At 47.0% G+C, this 13,456-nt stretch overlaps 1 protein-coding gene across 1 annotated transcript in view; it reads left to right on the top strand.

Annotated features, from left to right (window-relative positions):
• The first annotated feature begins 7,851 nt into the window (after positions 1-7,851).
• Positions 7,852-13,456, top strand: part of LOXL2 (lysyl oxidase like 2) — a 92,037-nt gene continuing 86,432 nt past the window's right edge. The window contains exon 1 of the mRNA XM_064731154.1: positions 7,852-7,947. The gene's annotated coding sequence lies outside the window, so the exon portion shown is untranslated. The remainder of the gene's footprint in view (positions 7,948-13,456) is intronic.

Here is a 13,456-nt window from a genome sequence, read left to right as displayed (position 1 = left end):
CCCCTGGATCCCATCCCCCGGATCCCATTCCTGGGTCCCACCCTCAGATCCCATTCCCAGCTCCCACCCCTGGATCCCATTCCTGTCTCCCTTCGGGCAGGGCCCTTCTCCCTCTGCCCGGAATTCCGGGGCTGGGATCCCGCAGGAAGGGGCAGAACCCCCGATCCTCATTCCCAGATTTTCCTGGGATTCGCTGGCTCTGCCTTCCCAGCGCCTCCAGCTGCATTTTCCTCCTATTCCTTGCTAGAAATTCCCTCTCTTCGTGGTTTTTGGGGGGAAAATCTTCATTTTCCCTGTTCCATCCTCATCTGTGGTGGGAATCCATCAGGGAATGGGTGTGGGGGATCCTTTGTGCCTCCTGCGTTTTGTCAGGAGCTTCCTGAGGGGAATTCACCTTCCTGCACCCGATTCCTTCCCTCCTGCTCATCCCTGCGGAATCCCAGGCAGGCAAGGAGGTTCAGTGCCTTGTGCTGGGATTTTCCTTCTTCCAGGAAATCCATGGGAGACCCCAACGCTCATCCAGCCTTTTCCTGAAAATGTGGAAATAAAGGAATTAATTCATTCAAAAAGGAAGGAGGGAAATAAAGGAAGGTTTGCTGGGAATGGTTTGCCTGGAGCCATCCCCAAGCCCCAGCTCCTCCTGGGAGGATTTCTCTGGAATTTGGGTTTTTCCCACCTTGGCTTTGAATCCTCCCAGGGGTTTGGGTAATGTGGCCAGGCTGGAAGGACCTGGGATAGTGGAAGGGTGCAATGAGATGATTTTATGTCCTTTCCCACCCAAACCATTCCATGATTCCAAGCTGGAGAAAATCCCACAGGGATTAAAAATGGAAATAGCTTTTGGGGGGGAGATGTGGATTCATTTCTCCAGAATTTTGGGGTTCTCAACCACTGGGAGAACTTCCCACTGGATCCCTGAAAAAAGCCACGTGGCCCTAAAATTCCTGCAGGTTTTTGGGGATCTCCAGGATCATCTCAGCAGGGAAAAGCTTTCAGGGAGCTTTAAATACAGAAATAATTACAGAAATAATTTTGGGGGGAGATATTGATCCATTTCTCCACAATTTTGGGGTTCTCAACCACTGGGATCTGGCTCTTCAATCACCCATTGCAGGAATTTCCCACTGGATCCCTGAAAGCCACAAGACCCTAAAATTCCTGCAGGTTTTTGGGATCTCCAGGATCATCTCAGCAGGGAAAAGCTTTTAGGGAGCTTTAAACACAGAAATAATTTTGGGGGGAGATATGGATTCATTTCTCCAGAATTTTGGGGTTCTCAACCACTGGGATCTGGCTCTTCAATCACCCATTGCAGGAATTTCCCACTGGATCCCTGAAAACGGCCACAAGACCCTAAAATTCCTGCAGGTTTGGGACTCTCCAGGATCATCTCAGCAGGGAAAAGCTTTAAACACAGAAATAGCTTTTTGTGGGGAGATATTGATTCATTTCTCCAGAATTTTGGGGTTTCTCAACCACTGGGATGTTCAATCGCCCATTGCAGGAATTTCCCACTGGATCTCTGAAAGCGGCCACAAGACCCTAAAATTCCTGCAGGTTTTGGGGATCTCCAGGATCATCTCAGCAAGGAAAAGCTTTTAGGGAGCTTTAAACACAGAAATAATTTTGGGGGAGATATGGATCCATTTTTCCACAATTTGGGGGTTCTGAGCCATTGGGATCTGGCTCTTCAGTCACCCATTGCAGGAATTCCCATTTCTCACTGGATCCCTGAAAATGTCCACGTGGCCCTAAAATTCCTGCAGGTTTTTGGGATCTCCAGGATCATCTCAGCAGGGAAAAGCTTTCAGGGAGCTTTAAATACAGAAATAATTACAGAAATAATTTTGGGGGGAGATATTGATTCATTTCTCCACAATTTTGGGGTTCTCAACCACTGGGATCTGGCTCTTCAGTCACCCATTGCAGGAATTTCCCACTGGATCCCTGAAAATGGCCACAGGCCCTAAAATTCCTGCAGGTTTTGGGGCTCTCCAGGATCATCTCAGCAAGGAAAAGCTTTTAGGGAGCTTTAAATACAGAAATAATTTGCGGGGAGATATTGATCCATTTTTCCACAATTTTGGGGTTCTCAGCCACTGGGATCTGTCTCCTCAATCATCCATTGCAGGAATTCCCATTTCTCACTGGATGCCTGAAAACGGCCACGTGGCCCTAAAATTCCTGCAGGTTTTGGGATCTCCAAGATCATCTCAGCAGGGAAAAGCTTTTAGGGAGCTTTAAATACAGAAATAATTACAGAAATAATTTTGGGGGGAGATATTGATCCATTTCTCCACAATTTTGGGGTTTCTCAACCACTGGGATGTTCAATCACCCATTGCAGGAATTTCCCACTGGATCCCTGAAAATGGCCACAGGCCCTAAAATCCCTGCAGGTTTTTGGGATCTCCAGGATCATTTTTGCAGGGAAAAGGTTTTAGGGAGCTTTAAACAGAGAAATAATTTTGGGGGGAGATATGGATTCATTTCTCCAGAATTTTGGGTATTCTGAGCCATTGGGATCTGGCTCCTCAATCACCCATTGCAGGAATTTCCCACTGGATCCCTGAAAACGGCCACAGGCCCTAAAATTCCTGCAGGTTTTTGGGATCTCCAGGATCATCCCAGCAGGGAAAAGCTTTAAACACAGAAATAGCTTTTTGTGGGGAGATATGGATTCGTTTCTCCAGAATTTTGGGGTTTCTCAACCACTGGGATGTTCAATCACCCATTGCAGTAATTTCTCACTGGATCCCTGAAAATGGCCACAGACCCTAAAATTCCTGCAGGTTTTGGGGATCTCCAGGATCATCTCAGCAAGGAAAAGGTTTTAGGGAGCTTTAAATACAGAAATAATTTGGGGGGAGATATGGATCCATTTTTCCACAATTTGGGGGTTCTGAGCCATTGGGATCTGGCTCTTCAGTCACCCATTGCAGGAATTCCCATTTCTCACTGGATCCCTGAAAATGTCCACGTGGCCCTAAAATTCCTGCAGGTTTAGGGATCTCCAGGATCATCTCTGCAGGGAAAAGCTTTTAGGGAATTTTAAATACAGAAATAGCTTTTTGTGGGGAGATATGGATTCGTTTCTCCATAATTTTGGGGTTCTCAACCACTGGGATGTTCAATCACCCATTGCAGGAATTTCCCACTGGATCCCTGAAAGCGGCCACAAGGCCCTAAAATTCCTGCAGGTTTTGGGATCTCCAGGATCATTTTTGCAGGGAAAAGCTTTTAGGGAGCTTTAAACACAGAAATAATTTTGGGGGGAGATATTGATTCATTTCTCCAGAATTTTGGGGTTCTCAACCACTGGGATCTGGCTCCTCAATCACCCATTGCAGGAATTCCCATTTCTCACTGGATCCCTGAAAATGTCCACGTGGCCCTAAAATTCCTGCAGGTTTTGGGGCTCTCCAGGATCATCTCTGCAGGGAAAAGCTTTTAGGGAGCTTTAAACACAGAAATAATTTTGTGGAGAGATATTGATTCATTTCTCCACAATTTTGGGATTTCTCAACCACTGGGATGTTCAATCACCCATTACAGGAATTTCTCACTGGATTCCTGAAAGCGGCCACAAGGCCCTAAAATTCCTGCAGGTTTTTGGGATCTCCAGGATCATCTCAGCAGGGAAAAGGTTTTAGGGAGCTTTAAATACAGAAATAATTTGGGGGGAGATATGGATTCATTTCTCCACAATTTGGGGGTTCTGAGCCATTGGGATCTGGCTCTTCATTCACCCATTGCAGGAATTCCCATTTCTCACTGGATGCCTGAAAGAGGCCACAAGACCCTAAAATCCCTGCAGGTTTTTGGGATCTCCAGGATCATCTCTGCAGGGAAAAGCTTTTAGGGAATTTTAAATACAGAAATAGCTTTTTGTGGGGAGATAATGATTGATTTCTCCAGAATTTTGGGGTTTCTCAACCACTGGGATGTTCAATCACCCATTGCAGGAATTTCCCACTGGATCCCTGAAAATGGCCACAGGCCCTAAAATTCCTGCAGGTTTTTGGGATCTCCAGGATCATCCCAGCAGGGAAAAGCTTTAAACACAGAAATAGCTTTTTGTGGGGAGATATTGATTCATTTCTCCAGAATTTTGGGGTTTCTCAACCACTGGGATGTTCAATCACCCATTGCAGGAATTTCCCACTGGATCCCTGAAAATGGCCACAGGCCCTAAAATTCCTGCAGGTTTTGGGATCTCCAGGATCATCTCTGCAGGGAAAAGCTTTTAGGGAGCTTTAAATACAGAAATAGCTTTTTGTGGGGAGATATGGATTCATTTCTCCACAATTTTGGGATTCTCAGCCACTGGGATCTGGCTCTTCAGTCACCCATTGCAGGAATTTCCCACTGGATCCCTGAAAATGGCCACAGGCCCTAAAATTCCTGCAGGTTTTTGGGATCTCCAGGATCATCTCAGCAGGGAAAAGCTTTTAGGGAGCTTTAAATACAGAAATAATTACAGAAATAATTTTGGGGGGAGATATTGATCCATTTCTCCAGAATTTTGGGGTTCTCAGCCATTGGGGTCTTCAATCACCCATTGCAGGAATTTCCCACTGGATCCCTGAAAACGGCCACAAGGCCCTAAAATTCCTGCAGGTTTTTGGGATCTCCAGGATCATTTTTGCAGGGAAAAGGTTTTGGGGAGCTGCTCCCGGATTTGGGGAGGTCGAGTCGCCCCGCGGAGCCGCAGGGTGTGAGCAGCGGGATGGGGAGGCAATGAGCCTTCCCAAGGAACTGCAAACGAGGGGAATAATTACAGCAAATGAGGGGAATTAGAGCAAATGAGGGGAATTAGAGCGGGCAGCGGCCCGTTCCCGCTCCTGGGAGCAGGGAGCATGACCGGCACCGCTCGGTCACAGCCAGGTGTGTCCCAGGGCAGGGAAAAACCCCGGGAATGGGGCAGGGAGGGGATTCAGCTGGAACTGGGATTTTTGCAGGGTTTGGGGTGATAAACCCACGTGCAAAGTGCTGAAAATCGGGATCCACCAAGGGCATCCCGAGTTTCCCAGATCCAGTATTCCCTGGGTGGTTCCAGGCTGGTTCCAATTCCCTTTTTCCCCCCCGGGTGTTTTTCCCTGGCTCTCACCCCGCTGTGGGACAGAGGGGGCAGCGAATTCCCTGAATCCAGGGGAGCGTCTGCTGGATTCCTGCTGGATGCTTCGTACCAAAATCTGGATGTTTCATCCCAAACTCTGCTGGATTCCTGCTGGATGTTTCACCCCAAACTCTGCTGGATTCCTGCCGGATGTTTCATACCAAAATCTGGATGTTTCATACCAAAATCTGGATGTTTCATCCCAAACTCTGCAGGATTCCTGCTGGATGTTTCATACCAAAATCTGGATGTTTCATCCCAAACTCTGCAGGATTCCTGCTGGATGTTTCATACCAAAATCTGGATGTTTCATACCAAAATCTGGATGTTTCATCCCAAACTCTGCTGGATTCCTGCCGGATGTTTCATCCCGAGCTCTCCCTTCCATCAGCTGGAATTTCTCATGGATAAAACGCCCTGCCCCGTCCTGGCCTGACCCGTGCAGGCTCTGGCACGTTCCTCTCTCCACATCCCTCATTCCAGCCTGGAATTGCTCCTGCAGCTTCTCCTGGGACAGGAGATGTCCCCAGGCTGGCTCTGCTGAGGGTCAGGATCCAATTCCCAGGGTTTGTCCTTTTCCCTGAGAATTCCTGCTGCAGGGAAAGGAGCTGAGAGCTCATCCCATCACACCCCTTCCCCTATCCCAGGTTGCTCCGAATCCCAGAGATCCCATAGCCCAGAGATCCCTCATTCCAAAGATCCCACATCCCAGGGATCCCAAGTCCCAGAAACACAAATCCCAAGGATCCCAAATCCCAGAGATCCCTCATTCCAAAGATCCCAAATCCCAGAGAACCTACATTCCAGAATCACAAATCCCAAGGATCCCACAGCCCAGAGATCCCATATCCCAAGGATCTCATATCCCAGAGTTCTCTCATTCCAGAGATCCCTCATTCCAGGGAATGGGAGCAGCTGGAAAAGGGAATGCTGAAAGGTTAAAGGAGGTTGAACCCAGGGAGACGCCAGTGCTGGGAATTCCAGAACCCCCTGGAATCACAGGGATTGAATCACCTCAGAGATCCCAAATCCCAGGGATCCCTCATTCCAAAGATCCCATATCCCAGAAATCATTCATTCCAAAGATCCCACATTCCAGGGATCCCACATTCCAGAGATTCCACATCCCAGAGATCCCATAGCCCAGAGATCCCTCATTCCAAAGATCCCACATCCCAGGATCCCAAATCCCAGAGATCCCTCATTCCAAAGATCCCACATCCCAGGAATCCCATATCCCAGAATCACAGATTCCAAGGATCTCACATCCCAGAGATCAAAAATTCCAAAGATCCCTCATTCCAAAGATCCCACATCCCAGGAATCACACATCCCAGAATCAAAGATCCCATATCCCAGGGATCCCACATCCCAGAGATTCCACATCCCAGAGATCCCTCATTCCAAAGATCCCTCATTCCAGGGAATGTGGAGCTCCTGGAAAAGGCTGAAGGTGGGGGAATCCAAGAATTCCAGGGAATGTGGAGCAGCTGGAAAAGTGGGATGTTGAAAGGTTAAAGGTGGGTGAATCCCGGGAGATGCCAGCACTGGGAATCCCAGGATTCTGCACCAGAACCCCCTGGAATTGCAGGGATTGAATCACCTCAGAGATCCCATAGCCCAGAGATCCCTCATTACAAAAATCCCAAATCCCAGAGATCCCACATCCCAGAGATCCCAAATCCCAGAGATCTCTCATTCCAATGATCCCTCATTATAGGGAATGTGGAGCAGCTGGGAAAGGGTTAAAGGTGGGAGAATCCAGGAATTCCAGGGAATGTGGAGCAGCTGGGAAAAAGGGATGCTGATCAAAGGTGAGGGAATCCAGGGAGATGCCAGTGCTGGGAATTCCAGGATTCTGTGCCAGAAACCCCTGGAATAGCAGGGGTTGAATCACCTCAGAGATCCCATAGCCCAGAGATCCCTCATTTCAAAGATCCCATATCCCAGAGACCCCAAATCCCAAGGATCCCATATCCCAGAATCACAAATCCCAAGGATCCCATAGCTCAGAGATCTCATATCCCAGGGATCCCAAATCCCAGAGATCCCTCATTCCAAAGATCCCTCATCCCAGGGAATGTGGAGCAGCTGGAAAAGGGTTAAATGTGGGTGAATCCCAGGAGATGCCAGCGTTGGGAATTCCAGGATTCTGCACCAAAACTCCCTGGACTTGCAGGGATTGAATCACCTCAGAGATCCCATATCCCAGAGATCCCTCATTCCAAAGACCCCAAATCCCAGAGATCCCATAGCTCAAAGATCCCACATCCCAGAATCACAAATCCCAAGGATCTCACATCCCAGGGATCCCAAATCCCAGAGATCCCTCATTCCAAAGATCCCTCATTCCAGGGAATGTGGAGCAGTTGGAAAAGCTGAATGCTGCAGGATTAAGTGTGGGTGAATCCCAGGAGATGCCAGCGCTGGGAATTCCAGGATTCTGCTCCAGAACCCCCTGGACTCGCAGGGACTGAACCATCTCAGAGTTTTTAAACATTAAAATTTCACCACGGTGCCGGGATAACTCCCAGGATTCATCCCCTGGGTACCCCCGGATCACAAACCCACGCTCCTCACGCTTTTTATTTATTTAATTTTTATTTTTTATTGTTTTTGGGCAGCTCCGCCGCCCCCCGGGCGGGCCCAGGCGGGAGGAGCGCTGAGCTCACGGCTCGGGGAGGGGTTTGCGAGCGAATGCAGTGAAATTGGGCAGGAAGCGGCGGCTGTGCCGCACATTCCCTGCCTGCAGCCGAATTTCACAGCGCCCAGGAAAACCGGGCTGAGCCCGGGCTGAGCCGCCCCCGGCACCGGCACCGCCAACCCAGGTAAATCCGGGGCTGCGAGCCGCGCTCGGGCTCTCACTGCCGCTAAAATTTCATTTATTTCAACATTTCCAAACTTTTCTTTCTTCCCGGCTTAAAGTTTCATTTCCCTTCTTCTCCCCGAGTGTGTTTTTCTCCCTCTCCCACCGTGGTAAGAGACTGGAGGGGGGAAAATTTATCTATCTCCTAATTCTAAGCTAATTCTCCTAAATTAATTCTCCTAAATTAATTCTCCCAATCCCGAGTTTTGGGGGGATTCTTCACCCCGCCTTTAGCCGGGCTGCGATGCCGAAGAGTTTCGGTGTCACTTTTTCAACAAGTCCCGGCCGAGCTGGAGATTTCATCCCTTTTTTGCTCCCAGCCATTCCCGACCGGAATAAAAGGCGAGGTGAAAGCCGGGCAATGCCTGAGCTGGGATTTTGGTAAAATATCCCGAATTTCCAGCAGAAAACCCATCAGCGTTGGGTAAATCGGGGGGGATTTGGGGTTCTCCTCTCTGGATAATTCCCGGTTTGTTTCCAGAGGGAAAACTCAGATGTTTGGCAGAAGGTGCTAAATATGTCCTTAATTAAGGATTTTTTGTTTTTCCTGCTGTCACTGCTGGGGATCCTCTGAGCCTCCCAGCAGCTCCTTGGAAATTTGCTTTATCCTGGTGATTTTTGGGATTGCTTTGGGATATCCACCCGGAGAAACGTGGGATGTTCAACCCGAGCCGGGCTGAGCTCACCAATAATTTGATTAATATTTCCTTCCCCTGTGAGCTCTTTGTTGTTAATTAAACAGCTGTGGATGAAGGATCTAAACCCAGATAATTGAGAAATTAGAGAGGAAGATCCAAGTTTGGATATCTGGGAGTGCAGCAGGAAAATAATTCATCATCCCCACAATCAGCTCCTAAAGGTGACAGCGCAGTGCTTCCAATTTTTCCTGGATAGAGCCCGAAAATCAGGGATTTAGGGCTCCTCCTTCCCAGTTTTCTCTGCATTGAGCCACCCACGGTGGTGGAATTTCCTCGGCTGGGGAGTGGGGAGCAGTTAAAATAAAAATATATTAAATAAAATGTGAATTGCTGGGATATCCGAGTGCTTGGAGTGGTGCTGGGTGCTCCGAAGGGAATCCCGATAATCCCCCACGGCAGGAGGAGGTTGGGAAAAATCCCCAAAAATGCGATTTTAAATGAAATTGAATCCTTGAATCGGGCGGTGCTGGGGTCAGGATTCCTCTGCAGCCCCAGCCGGCAGAGCTTTGGGGGGGCAGAAATGAGAATTTGAGGGGGAAAAGCCCCAGGGATGGCAGAGTTGGGTGATGGAGCCCAGGACGAGGATCCCGGGGGGATTTAATGGGAAATCTGGAATTTCAGTGCTCACACAGGCTGAGACCCCAAAATGGACCCAGCATTGAGCTCTGGGGGTTTTATATCCATAATTTGACTCTTTACTGTCCCTGTGTTCCATTCTGCTTTTCTTTCTGTTAAGGAAATTATATTAATTAATATAAGAATGAATTAATATAATTTATATTAGTTAATTTAATCTCTATTCATTAATTAATATAATTTCTATTCATTTTTCCCTTTTATTCCTTCCCCTCCTGAGCACTTCCAGAGCATTCCTGGTGAGGTTTCAAACCAGAGCTCCCAGTTTGGGGCACTGGGATGAGCCCCAGATTTTGCCAGAATTGGGATTAATTGCAAGAGACATTAATTCTTGTTTGGACTTGGATGTTTATTGGTTCTTATTTACATTATATTTCCTTAGATGTTTATTAATTCTTATTTACATTATGTTTCCTTAGATGTTTAATTGTTCTTATTCATATTTACTTAGATGTTTATTGGTTCTTATTTACATTATACTTCCTTAGATGTTTATTTAGTTCTTATTTGTATTACAGTCTCACCAACTGAGTTTTACAGCACTTTAACAAACTAAAATATTGAGCCCCATCTCTCTCTCTCCAAAGCTTGTTAAGGATAAATTATCTGATTAAGAAATGACATTGAGGTTATTTTTACTTTTAACTTGTGGCCTGTAGTGTGGACTTTTTAAATCTATTTACACAATACCACTTAAACTCATGAAGGAGGTGAGGAAGGACCAGCCTCTGCCCTAAAACCTCTATCTTGATTTATATTTATACCTATATCTATATTTACATTTGTAGTTATATTTGTATTTTGTAGCTATATACTTTAATTTTGTGTGTATATTTATATATATAAATATATATACACACAAAAAAATATATATATAATAGAATGTATTACTATATTCTAAAACCTTAAATTCTAAGTTTTCCCCCTGTGATGTCACACACCTCTATCCAAACTCTACACCTGTAATCTCAGTTCTATCATTCCATTTTTGAAGCTTTCCCCTGGCCTCAGGTCAAATGCAGAGTTCTCCTGGGGGTCAGTGCCTGTCAGACAGACAGACAGACAGACAAAGCCTTTTTGGACACCCTCAGAGCCCTTTTTTGCCACCTTCAGGGCCCTTTTTTGGGTGCCTTCAGGGCTGTTTTTGGCACTTTCCAGGCCCTTTTTTGGACACTCTCTGAGCCCTTTTTTTTGACACCTTCCAAGCCCTTTCTCTGGGACCTTTTTTACCACTTTCTGAGCCCTTTTTTGCCACCCTCAGAGCCCTTTTGGGGCACTCTCTGGGCCCTATTTTGACCCCTTCAGGGCCCATTTTTGACTCTTTCAGGGCCTTTTTTTGATGCTCTAAGGGCCCTTTTTTACCACTTTCTGAGCCCTTTTTTGCCACCCTCAGGGCCCTTTTTTGACACTTCTGGGGCCCTTTTTTAATGGTTTTTGAGGCCTTTTTTGCCACTTTGAGGGCTCTTTTTTGGACTCTCTCTGGGCCCTTTTTTGGCACTTTCTGAGTCCTTTTTAGGCACTCTCTGAGACGTTTTTGACCCCCTCAGGGCCCTTTTTTGACACTTCCAGGCCCCATTTTTGATGCTCTCAGGGCCCTTTTTTTGACTCCTTCAGGGCCCTTTTGTTGCGACTCTCAGGGCCCTTTTTTGGACCCTCTCTGGGCCCTTTTTTGCCACCTTTAGGGCCTTTTTTTGATGCCTTCAGGGCTCTTTTTGCCACTTTCAGGGCCCTTTTTGTGACTCTTTCAGGGTCCTTTTTGTGATGCTCTCAGGACCCTTTTCTGACACTTTTGAGCCCTTTATTGCCGCTTTCGGGCCTGGTTTTTGGACACTCTCAGGGCCCTTTATTGACACTCAGGGCCCTTTTTTGAGGCTTTCTGAGCCCTTTTTGTGACTCTCAGGGCCCTTTTTTTTCATTTCTAGGGCTCTTTTTTGATGCTCTCAGGGCCCTTTTTTGACTCCTTCAGGGCCCTTTTTGTTGTGACTCTCAGGGCCCTTTTTTGGACCCTCCCTGGGCCCTTTTTTGCCACCTTTAGGGCCCTTTTTTGATGCCTTCAGGGCTCTTTTTGACGCTTTCAGGGCCCTTTATGGACATTTTCTGAGCCCTTTTTTTGCCACTTTCAGGGCCCTTTTTGTGACTCACTCAGGGTCCTTTTTTGACACTTTTGAGCCCTTTTTTGCCGCTTTCGGGCCTGGTTTCTGGACACTCTCAGGGCCCTTTATTGACACTCAGGGCCCTTTTTTTGAGGCTTTCTGAGCCCTTTTTGTGACTCTCAGGGCCCTTTTTTTACATTTCTAGGGCTCTTTTTTGCCACCCTCAGGCCTTTTTTTGATGGCTTCAGGGCTTTTCTTGTCACTTTCCAGGCCCTTTTTTGCCACTTTCAGGGCCCTTTTTTGGACACCTTTTCTGACACTTCCAGGGCCCTTTTTAGACACCTTCAGAGCCCTTTTTTTGATGCTTTCTGAGCCATTTTTTGCCACTCTTAGGGCCCTTTTTTGATGCCTTCAGGGCTCTTTTTGGCACTTTCAGGGCCTTTTTTTTGACATTTTCCAAGCCCTTTTTGGACACCCTCAGGGCCCTTTTTTGATGCTCTCAGGGCTCTTTTTGGACATTTCCAGGGTCCTTTATTGACACTCAGGGCCCTTTTTTTTTGATGCTTTCTGAGCCCTTTTTGAACACTCTCTGTGCCCTTTTTTGGCATTTTCTGAGCCCTTTTTTGGCATTTTCAGGGCTCTTTTTTGACACTTTTTGAACACTTTCAGAGCCCTTTTTTGCCACTTTTAGGGCTCTTTTTTGGCCCCATCAGAGCCCTTTTTCAACACTTCCCAGTCCCTTTTTGGACACTCTCAGGGCCCTTTTCTGGCACCTTCAGGGCCCTTTATTGACACTCAGAACCCTTTTTTTGACACTCTCAGGGCCCTTTTTTGCCACTTTCTGTCCCACATTTCCCATTCCCATCCCCACAAACACCCTGGGAGGAGGAAAAGTTCCACTCCTAATCCAGGGTGGAAATTTGTTATTCCAAGAGGGATTTCCCAGCAATAGCAGCAGCCTGGTTTGGAGCCTGGCTGTCCCCTGCTGGATTAGGGAGATTAATTAAAACAGCATCACCCGGAGGGTCAGGAGTGATCCCCTCCTCTCTGGGGGACTCCAGATCCACCGGGAAATCCTCTCCATGGAAATTTGGGCTGAGCTCTGCTCCTCCAGCTCACTCAGGATCCTTCTCTGGGGTCAATTTTCCCTTTAAAATGAATTTTTGGTGTTTGATTTAAGCGGTTTCTGCTGTGTGGAGATAAAATATTAAAGACAAAAAGAGCAGGAGAGCTTAGAACATTACAAAGATCCTGGTTTAGAAATCTGGGAATGCAGCAGGAAAACTTTTCCTCATCTCTGTGAGGAGAAATTTACCTATCAGGATAAATTTATTGCTATAAAAAGATATTTATTTCTACATTTATTTATATAAAGATGTATTTATAAGGATATATTTATGAGGATATTTATAAGGATATCTTTATGAGGATATTTATAAGGATATATTTATGAGGATATTTATAAGGATATCTTTATGAGGATATTTATAAGGATATCTTTATGAGGATATATTGATGTTTATAAAGATAAATGCTCTAAAATTTGCAAGGACAGGGGAATTTTTCTAGGGAATAACACCCAAATCCACTGCCAGACCTTTCCTGGAGGGGCAGCTCCCAAATCCAGGCCGTGGCCTCTTCCCAGATCTCCTTTAATTCCCATTTGAGTTCAGTTTTAGCCCCTCAGTGCATCCCAGGAGGCTCAAAAAGCTCTCCTGGGAGCAGAGGGATGTGTGGAGCATCTTCTGTCCGTGGCACAGCTGGATCCAGCTGTTTCACCTGCAGCTCCCTGATTTCCTGCCTGCTGTGGGGGAAGGAGCAGGAATGGAGATGTGGATTTGACCCTCCCAGGGTGCTCCAAGGGCCTGGGAATGGGAACCAGGAATTCCTAATGCACGAACTGCAGTGCTGGGCTCCAACTGAAAGGGGGAAAATTTGGGAAGAAATTCCTCCCTGGGAGGGGCTGGGATGGAATTCCCAGGGAGCTGGGGCTGCCCCTGGATCCCTGGCAGTGCCCAAGGCCAGGCTGGAGCACCCTGGGATG

Source organism: Zonotrichia leucophrys, chromosome 22 (assembly GCF_028769735.1).
Source record: "Zonotrichia leucophrys gambelii isolate GWCS_2022_RI chromosome 22, RI_Zleu_2.0, whole genome shotgun sequence".
NCBI lineage: Eukaryota > Metazoa > Chordata > Aves > Passeriformes > Passerellidae > Zonotrichia > Zonotrichia leucophrys.
The sequence above is the reverse complement of the archived record's forward strand: the minus strand, read 5'-3'. Positions and strand labels throughout refer to the sequence as shown.